This window comes from Orycteropus afer, unplaced genomic scaffold, assembly GCF_000298275.1.
Source record: "Orycteropus afer afer isolate SDZICR_OR568_19922 unplaced genomic scaffold, OryAfe1.0 scaffold00011, whole genome shotgun sequence".
In the NCBI taxonomy this organism is placed as follows: domain Eukaryota; kingdom Metazoa; phylum Chordata; class Mammalia; order Tubulidentata; family Orycteropodidae; genus Orycteropus; species Orycteropus afer.
In genome coordinates this window covers 24,612,169-24,622,261 of record NW_006921598.1, presented here as the reverse complement: position 1 = coordinate 24,622,261, position 10,093 = coordinate 24,612,169, and positions in this window count along the sequence as shown.

Here is a 10,093-nt window from a genome sequence, read left to right as displayed (position 1 = left end):
CTGGCAAAACTGGAGATCCATTTGCAGAAAAATGAAACAAGATCTGTACCTCACACCATACACAAAAATGAATTCCAGATGGATCAAGGACTTAAATGTGAAACCTAAAAGCATAAAGTTTCTCAAAGGAAAACTAGGGATTAATTTAAGGGCCATAATATATGGCATAAATAGACTATCAAGCATAACCCAAAATGCACATACAACAGAAGAGAAACCAGATGAATGGGACCTTCTAAAAATTAAATTTTTTATGTGCTCCCAAAGACTTCTCCAAAAGAGTTAAAAGAGAACCTACAGATTGGGAAAAAATATTTGGCAATGACATATCTGACCAGGAACTTATCTCTAGAATGTATAGAAAGCTTCAACACCTCAATAACAAAAAGACAAATAATTCAATTAAAAAATGGGCAGAAGACATGAATAGACACTTCACCAAGGAGGATATTCAGGCATCCAACAAACATATGAAGAGATTCTCAGGATCATTAGCAATTAGAGAGATGCAAATCAAAAAAACAATGAGATACCACCTTGCCCCAGCACTAGTAACAAAGTTTCACAAGACAGAAAATAACAGATGCTGGTGAGTATGCAGAGATTGGGTCTCTCATCCCACTGCTGGTGGGATGTAGAATGGTATACTCACTATGGAAACCAATATAGTGATTCTTCAAAAAGTTGGAATTAGAAATACCCAGTCATTCTGTTACTAGATATATATCCTAAAGAAGTGAGAGCCATGACAAGAACAGACATATGCACACACATGTTCATTACAGCACTATTTACAATAGCCAAAAGATGGAAACAACCCAGGTGTCCATCAACTGAGGAATGGATAACTATGATACATACACACAATGGAATAATACGCAACCCTAAAAAATAACCTAGAATCTGCAAAACACTGCATAACATGAATGATACTGGAGGACATTATGCTGAGTGAAATAAGTCAATCACAGAAGAACAAATATTGTATTAGTCCGTTATTGTAAAAATCAAGGAAATGTTTATCTATGAAAGGAAATTGTCTTTGTTGATTACCAGGGGTGGGAGGGCAGGGCAGGGAACGCTGTTAGATAGGTAGAGATAAGTATTGATTTGGGTGAAGAGAAGGGCAACGTACCAAATGTGAGTGATCAACAGAGTGGCACTGAGGAAGAGGAAGGCAGAGAGGTACATGGGAGGTGGAGACAACAAAGATGAACCCTTTGCACATACAGTACTGCATTGTCAGTGAAGGCAAACATGGGTATACAAGTGGATAGATGGGTGGACAAGCTGAGCTATTAGGTTTGTCTATGAAGTGGGTAGTGTACCCAAGACCAAGTATAGGGTTGGCAGACAATGTTTCTACAAGTGTATTTGTATGTTCTGTAAGAATTCCCAGGTGTATAGTAGATCTGACAAGGGACAAGTTTGTTGACCAAGTCACTTCTTGGTCATTGCCAGCTACCCAGAGGGAGTGAGTAGTTAAAGCTGTGGGCTCAGAACCATGGTCACAGGGGACATCAAGCTCAGTTGGCATAACATACTACACAAAACATTGTTCCACCTCCTACTTTGGGGACTAGCAACTGGGATTTTAAAAGCTTGCAAGCAGGCATCTAGCTGTAATGGTGGGTCTCTCCTTGTCCATAAAAGAAGAATGAAGAAAACCAAAAATTCATAGAAACAATTAGTTCTAGTGACTGGTACACCATGCAATATACAGCCTATATGACTATGAGACCAGAAGAACTAGATAGTGCCCAGCTAGCACTGTCAACCCCTCAGAGGGGGATCTATGGAGGAGATCCAGGATAGAGTGGGAGAACAATGTAGAACAAAACTCAAAATCATTTGTGAAAAAAAAAGGGGGGGACCAGGTTTGCTGGTCTGATAAAGCTGGGTAGAACCACTGAGACTATGGCCCTAGCTGCCCTTCAGTTCTGGAATTGAACCCAGACCTGTAGCTTCCAGCAAAACAAAAGACAGGCATATGATTTGAACATTTACCTGAGGTAGATATACTCCTTGGAGAGAACAATCATGGGAGAAAGAAGGGCTGTTTATGCACAGGGAGACAGCTCAGGGGGAAGGAGTGCATGGAGGGATGGACACAGGGAAGAGGTAACTATCGGGAGGAAGTGGGAGGGGAATTGTTGCATTGTGGTAAATTGTAGTCAATGTCATGAGACAAAGTGTATGTGAACTGCTGTATGGAAAGTGAATTTGCTACATGAACTTTCATCCAAATCACAATAAAAGAAAAAATAATAATAAAAAAAATGTGTTTTTAATCTATCATGTTTAACTAAAATTCTCTTTTTACTTTTTCTAGTTTGTTCCCACCTCAGGGCCTTTGCACTAGCTGTTCCCTCAGTCTAGAATGCTCACCACCCTCCATTACCAATGGCATGAACATTCCTGTCCTTGATGTCTAACTTTAAGAAAAAGACCTCTAAACAAATATTGAATTTTAGGTATTGGTTTATTTTTTGCAGAGTGTGGGCTACCAATTCTGAAATTATTTTCTGCATATTCTAGGATTTAGCATCTAATGCATAAACTGTAGGAGCTCTGGTGGTGTAGTGCTTAAGGCATTTGACTAATCAGAAGGCAGGAGGTTCAAACCCATCAGCCACTCCTCAGAAGGAAGGTTAGGAAATCTGCTTCTGTAGTGATAGCACCTCAGAAACCCAAGGAAGGGTCTCTATGAGTCAGATCTGATTGGATGGCAATGAGTTGTTTTTTTTTGTTTTGTTTTTATTTTTGTTTTTGATATATGCTGTAGACAATGGAAGCCAGGTTTCTTACCATTTGAGAAGGTAATACAAATACGTAAAGGGGAATGTTTAGACTGAACATGAGTGCTGTCCAATATCAGCAGGAACTCATGGTTTTAAAAGATACATATAAACATAGACATAGATACATATCAGTGAATTCACACACACTTAAGGCCTAGGAGCAATGACACTCAATAGTAAAGTATACATCGTTCTAATTGCTGATATAATTCTTATTTCCCACTTAACTCCTATCTCCTTTATTCCCTATCATCCTCCAACCTCTTCTTCCTCCTCCTTTCCCTTTTATTCCTTGCTTCCTTGTCTTGTCTCTCCTTATTTGGATGTTAGCACCATGAGATCAGACTTTGCAGGTCTTGTTTGTCCAGCATGCCTCTTGCACCTACAATGTATCCCCTGTTGTTCCTGATACAAAAATAAATTATTGTTGAAATATTTGAATAAATGCTATTAACAAACACCACGTTTTAATAATCAAATCTTTAAGATCATCTGTTATCCTAATGAACATTCTGACTCATTATTTCAATCTGAGTTCCTCCCCACCTTCATCAGTCTCCCTATAGTTAACTGCAACCCAGTGTTGTGTAAACACAACACAATTTGCCTTCATTTGTAGAAATATTCATTGTCTTCTTAAAATAATTAGTAATGTGATTTTTGTAAGTAACAATAAATCTGCACGTAATAAAGCACCTAATTTAAATTAAACTGTCACCTCCATCACACTTAACATTTTATCAGTTTTCTTTGTAAAATATTGGCTTTCTGAAAATCCTTACTCTGCAATATAGTAACCAGAAAAAGCAAATTAACTGACTTTAAAAAAATTTAAATAACTAAAAGTAGTTAATAAGATGCTGATCTTATTAATAGTATTTTTTTAATATTTAAAAAGCTTGGAACATTGATTCTTTACTATTGTTTTAAAATGCCATTCTATGTATGTCTATATGGTTGTTTTGTTTTTGTTTCCTTAAACAGAATTTTGTTATTTGTTAGATGATTTAATTCTATGTCCTGAAGAAAGCACATTAGAAGTAATATCACCTGTTTTAATCCCTGGGTGGTGAAAATGGTGAAGCATTCAACTACTAGCTAAAAGCCTGGCAGCTTGAATCCACCCAGAGGTGACTTGGAAGACAGGTCTAACGATCTGCTTCCGAAAAGTCCAACCAAAACCAAAAGAAACTCACTCTCATTTAGTCACTTCCAAGTCAGAGTGACTCCCATTAGTTTTCCAAGGCTGTAAATCTTTATGAAAGCAGACTGCCTCATCTTTCTGCCACAGAGTGGCTGGTGGGTTTGAATCACCAAACTTTTTGGTTGACAGCCAAAAAGTGAATTACCTTGACCACTACACCACCAGAGTCACAGCCTTGAACACCTTATGTAGTTCTACTCTGTACAATGGAGTCAAAATAAGGTGACTTGACAGTAACCAATAACAACTAATAACTACAACATTATATTTTATCTGAGGCCAAGGAATATTGATGCAAGAATTAGTAAAAACACTAGAATGGACACAATAAAAAGATCCCTGAAATTCTGACATAGTAGTTTATCAGTAATTCATGTTGGTCGATGGTGAACAGTGGCTCCAAACTAGGATATTTTCATTGTGATTTGAGTGAAAGTTTACAGAGTAAATTGATTTTCCATTCCACAGTTCATATATGTTCTGTTTTGTGATGTTGATTATAATCCCCACAATGTAACAGCACTCTTCCCATTTCCTCTTGGTGTTTACCATTTTTATTCCTTCTTTCCTATCCATTCCTGACTTCTGAGCTTTATCCCGGGGGGCAAATGCTGTCCTTTTGCTATTGTTTGGTTGATATTCTAAGGAATGCGTACCTCCCTGGTGCTATTGTGCAAGTTATAGGAGTGTCTATTATTTGGCTAAAGGTTGACCACAGGGGTGAATTCAGCTCTGGTCTTGAAGACTGTCTGTGGGCCATAGTCTTAGAGGTCCCACCAGTCTCTATCAGACCAGTAAGCTAGGTCTTTATATATATATATAATTTTGAGGTTTGTTCTACATTTTTCTCCAACACTATCCAGGAACTTCTCTTGTGATCCCTTTCAGAGCAGTTGGCAGAGGTAACCAGACACCACCTGAGTCTTCTGGTCTCAGTGTCTTGGAAGCTGGGGTTTGTGTGGTCGATTAGTCCTTTGGACTAATTATTTCCATATGTCTTTAATTGTCTTCACTCGCCTATGCTCCAATGGCTTTTTAATTTCTCATAAAGTCAGCATGGACCCATGACCTCAGTTCCTAGCACTCACTTGACTGATCTCCTGGGATGCAAAAAAAGGTCCCTTCCTTTTTCTGAAGGATGTTATTTTACGTATGAACATGCTTTAGCACATTCCAATACATCTCAGGCTGCAGACCCACTTCACCTGAAAGAAGACCTGAATTTCTCTTTCTTTTCTTTCATCTTTACTTAATTTTATTCATTCTGTTCCATTTTATTAACTTCATACAAGAAAATAATATTTCAACTTTTGTGCCCACACATGTTTTTACTACCCTTAATTTTGCTCTTTTCCCTGCAGGCCTTCCATTATTAAAGCTGAAAAAAAAAATAAAGTTAGTGTTATGCGCCAGTGTGAAGAATGCACAAAAAAATATTCTATTCTTTGTTTCAATTTCTTGGCTTGGAGTTCCAAAATGTACTCTTGACTCTATATAAATAAAGGCCTTACACATTTTTTGATAATGATAAAGATTTATGTGCTCTTAAGAGCTAGAGCATAGAGAACTTGTAGCATGAGTGTATACTATGAATGATGTCCTAGTTTACACTAGGAAGAATGGAGGGTGTATTAGTGTGAATAATACCAGCTGCTGGAGAGACTAGATCCAAAAGGTATAAAGGCTTAATTGAAATAGTGAGTTTATTTCTAGATCTCTTAACTATCCAAGCCTGGTGTTCCTGGTTGACAGGAGACTAACTCCTCCATGTGGTGGTTCAGTGAGCCGTATCCTTCCGTCCTGTGGCTCAATCATCCCATAGGGCCTCCTCATTATCTGCCACTCACAGTGCCCAACTGGTTCAAGGGGAAAAGAGTCTGGAGGAAATGTACCTGCTTCTTAAAAACCTTCACCCCACATCACTTGTAAGCTTACTCCGTACATAAGGACATTGATATCAGGAAACTAAACTGTAAACAATATCTGATTTTTCAGTGTTAATCAGATCAGTAAATCAAAGCACTAAAGTATCATGTGAAGGAGTTATCTTTCAATGATTAATTGAAAGATTAACGTGGAAAAGATTCTCTTATCACCAGCCACAATGATTCTAAACAGTAGCAATAGAAGGGACTATAGATATCTGCCTCCAAGACAGGACACTTGATATTGTTGAGATGATTTTCCATGAGGCATTAAATACCTTTGTTGTTGTTGTTGTTATGTGCCCTTGAGTTGGCCCAGACTCATAGCGACTCCTCCTTGGGTTTCCGTGGCAGTATCATTACAGAAGTAGATTGCCCCATCTTCCTTCTGAGGAGTGGCTGGTGGGTTTGAACCTCCAGCCTACAGAAACATATTTTAACACATTTTGCCAGTAAGCACTTGCTCTTGCCAGTCCATATCTTAAATTTCAGTCTGTGCTTGCTCTTTCCATTAGAGCATAATCTGTGCCTATTATCTGTGGATGCATTATAAACTTATAAGAATAAGTGAAATTGCTTGTTTTTTTTTTTTTTTTCAGTTGTGTCTCGTCCTTGCTAATCTACTTTTCATACATGAGATGAAAATTGGCTATATAGGTTTTTCCAAACCCTCAAATGTTCTATCAGTTTTATACCAGAAGATAGGCAGCTAGTTCTGTGTTCCTAGTTTTATGAGATAAGGAGTTTACTTTGGAACATAAACCTGATCTTTGAAATCTAAACATAAAGAATTAAGGATAAAAGTACACATTAGTTGAGTCTCTGCACATTATGGTAGGCAGTATTCTAAAGAGTTTTTCCCAACATTCCTGTCCTCTGGTTATTAAATCAAACACTAATCTAGGTGATTCTGTAATGGCCCATTGCAGTAGGATTAAAGTTATAAATCAACTGACCTTAAAATAGGATTATGCTGGTTTATCCTAGTGGGCTCAATGTAATCACACAGACCCTTAAAATCAGAACAAAAAGTTGTAGTTGAATAAAAAAAATACAGTGAAAAAAGCAAAGGAGAGATGAGGCAGAAGGGGATGTCAGAGACCTTTGAAAAGTGAGAAGGATTAGATCTTCCATTATAATCTTTCTTTGAAGATGGAGAAAAAAACAAACCCATTGCCATCAAGTGGATTCCAACTCATAGTGACCCTATAGAACAAAGTAGAACTACCCCATAGGGTTTCCAATGCTGTAATTCTTTATGGAAGCAGATAGCCTCATCTTTTTCCCACAGAGCAGCTGATGGGTTTGGACTGCTGATCTTTTGGTCAGAAACTGAATGCCTTAACCACTCCACCACCAGAGCTTCTTAAGATGAAGAGCAAACCCAACCCAACCCAATGTCATTGAGTAGATTCTGACTCATAATGACCCCATTTATGGAATCATACTGCCTCATCTTTCTCCAGTGGAGCAGCTGGGGAGTTCAAACTGCTAACATTTTAGTTAGTAGCCCAATGCTTTAACCACTATAACGTAAGAGTTCCTTTAACATGGAGAAAACCAAAAAAACCAAACTAACTGCCATTGAGTCAGTTGAGACTCATAGCAACCCCCACTGGATTTCGAAGACAGTAAATCTTTATGGAAGCAGATTGCCCCATCTTCCTTCCATGGAGTGGCTGGTGGATTTGAAACACCAATCTTCTGGCTAGCAGTGAAATGGCTTAGGCACTGTGCCACAGAGCTCCTTTGAAGATGGAGAAAGGGGGCCATAAGCCAAGGAAAGTAGGCAGCCTGTAGAAATCATGTATAATCTAGCAAATAAGCAAAGAAACAGAAATCAATCAAGCATGAGACACACAGGGATAGCATTCACATAGAAGGAAAGCTGGCCAGGCAGGAATGCAGAGTTAAGAAGGGCACGGGGAGGGGCAGTCATGGGAGGGGAGGGGAGGAGAGTTTTTTTTTTATGGTTGGGGATTGTAATCGAGGCTATGAAATCAAATGTTCATGAACTGTAGAATGTAAAATAAATTTGCACCCAAAGCAAGATAAAAAATAAAATAAAGAGACTATCCTTTCCACATTTAAAACAAAACAAGACAGAAACAGAAACCTCAGTTCTACAACCTCAAAGAACTGAATTCTGCCAATAATATAAACAAACTTGAAAGTGGATTCACCCCCAGAGTCTCCAGAAAGGAACTCAGTCCTGCCAACAATTCCAGCTTTTTGAAACCAAGAGTGGAGCATTAGCTGAGACACACTGACTTACAAATCTGTACTGTAACACAGGAGAGTTATTTTAAGCCACTCAATTTGTTATGACCAAAAACAAACAAACAAACAAACAGGAGCTCTGGTGGTGTAATGCCTAAGGCATTTGACCGCTAACCAGATAGAAAACTCATACATCCTTACATGGCTGAGAAAAGTGGTGTTCAGTGGCATAACCTAAGTGAAGGAAAATGACCCAATAGTTCTTCCTGAATTTTTAAAAATCACTTTGCAAATGAAATATGTTTAGTGAATTTAAAAGCCCAGTAATTCAACTTTATAAGTCTCTATGACTTAAGGGAAATCAGAGAGAGCACATAAAATTACTGGAATGAGTTTTAACCTTATTTTCAGTGCCTACAGAAACCTCATTATTTCATAGTAACAATACATCTGATTTCCAGTCATCTTGGATTCAATTGAGAATATATTTTTTTCTGCATTTGTAAACTAATGACATTGTTGTGGATCTGCACCTTTTCAAATTTTCAATTCTTTTTTTACTTTCTACATGAAATCTTCATATCCCTTATGCTGTGTTATGTTGACAAAACTGCCTTTAATCCTATGTGTCAATCCAATTGGAGGCAACACTGCACTCAAACAAGAAAGTGGTTCTTGAAGAGACATCTGATATGTAAAAATACTTCAAAAATCAATGAACTTTTAGAAATGGTGACAAAATGATAAAAGAGCAAACCTTAAACTTCAGTGAAGGTTTTCTTTCATATCAAAAAACATTTATTAACAGTCTATTGTGTTTAGTACTTGGGAGGCTGCTAGGGTATGATGGAAAAACAGAATTAAGATGGGGCCAATCAGATGTAGGTTTGAATCAAATCTCCACCACTCCCGCATATGTCCTCGGGTGAATCACTTGGTCTCTTGCACTTTGGTGGACTTACCTGTGTAATCAGAATGGTGATAACTATATACTTCAAAAAGCCAAGTGTATATATTGAGTAAAACCATGCAGAAGAAGATGTCTAGTTTGTGCTTGTAGCAGGCTGAATAATGGCCCCCAAAGATAACAGATTCTAATCCCTGGGAAATGTAAGTGTTATCTTTTATGGAAAAAAAAAAAAAAAGTCTATGCAGATGTGATTAAGTTAAGGATCTTGAGAAGGAAAGATTACCTTGGATTATCCAGGTGGGCCTTAAATGTAATCATCATTGTTCTTAATGTGAGAGGTTTAGAAATTTAGAAAAAAATTCAAAATCATAAAAAACATCAGACTTACTCATCTGATACAGACTGGTGGAACCCCTGACATTGTGGCCCTTAGATACTGTGGTGGTTAAGTTTGTATGTCAACTTGGCTGGGCCTGGTTGAGTGGCTGGGCAGCTGAATGTAGTTATTTCCCATGGTGAGACTGGTAACTAACTGCGTGGTGGAATCTATTGGAGCAGCTGAGTTGTTGCTTTGGGTATGTGGTCTGCTTCCTGTATATAAGAAACAGCTTTGGGAATGGTCTCTATTGTATGGCACGTTTGAACTCTGCACATAGCTGAGTCATTGTTCAGCAGCCTGTCATGCTCTGCCAATGTTGGGACTTTTAATGGACTTGAATTAATGGCCGCCATGTGGTTTGGTAATATCGGGACTGTACCTTTTTACTTGTTGACCTTGGGTTTGTCAGCCTCAGCAGCCAGCAGCTGTCTGAGTGAAGAAAAGCCTCTAGCTTCGGTGGGCTGGGAGCAGGAGACAGAGCTGAAGCCCAAGGTTGTGGGCCTTTCACCTAGCCCCTAGGGGCTGGCACTTTGATCTTGGACTTAAAGCCTCTATATTGTAAGAGAATAAACTCCTATTTATTCAAGCATCCCATTTGTGGTATATTCTTGTCAGAGCAGCACTGTTGTTGTTGTTGTTGTTTGCCGTCGAGTC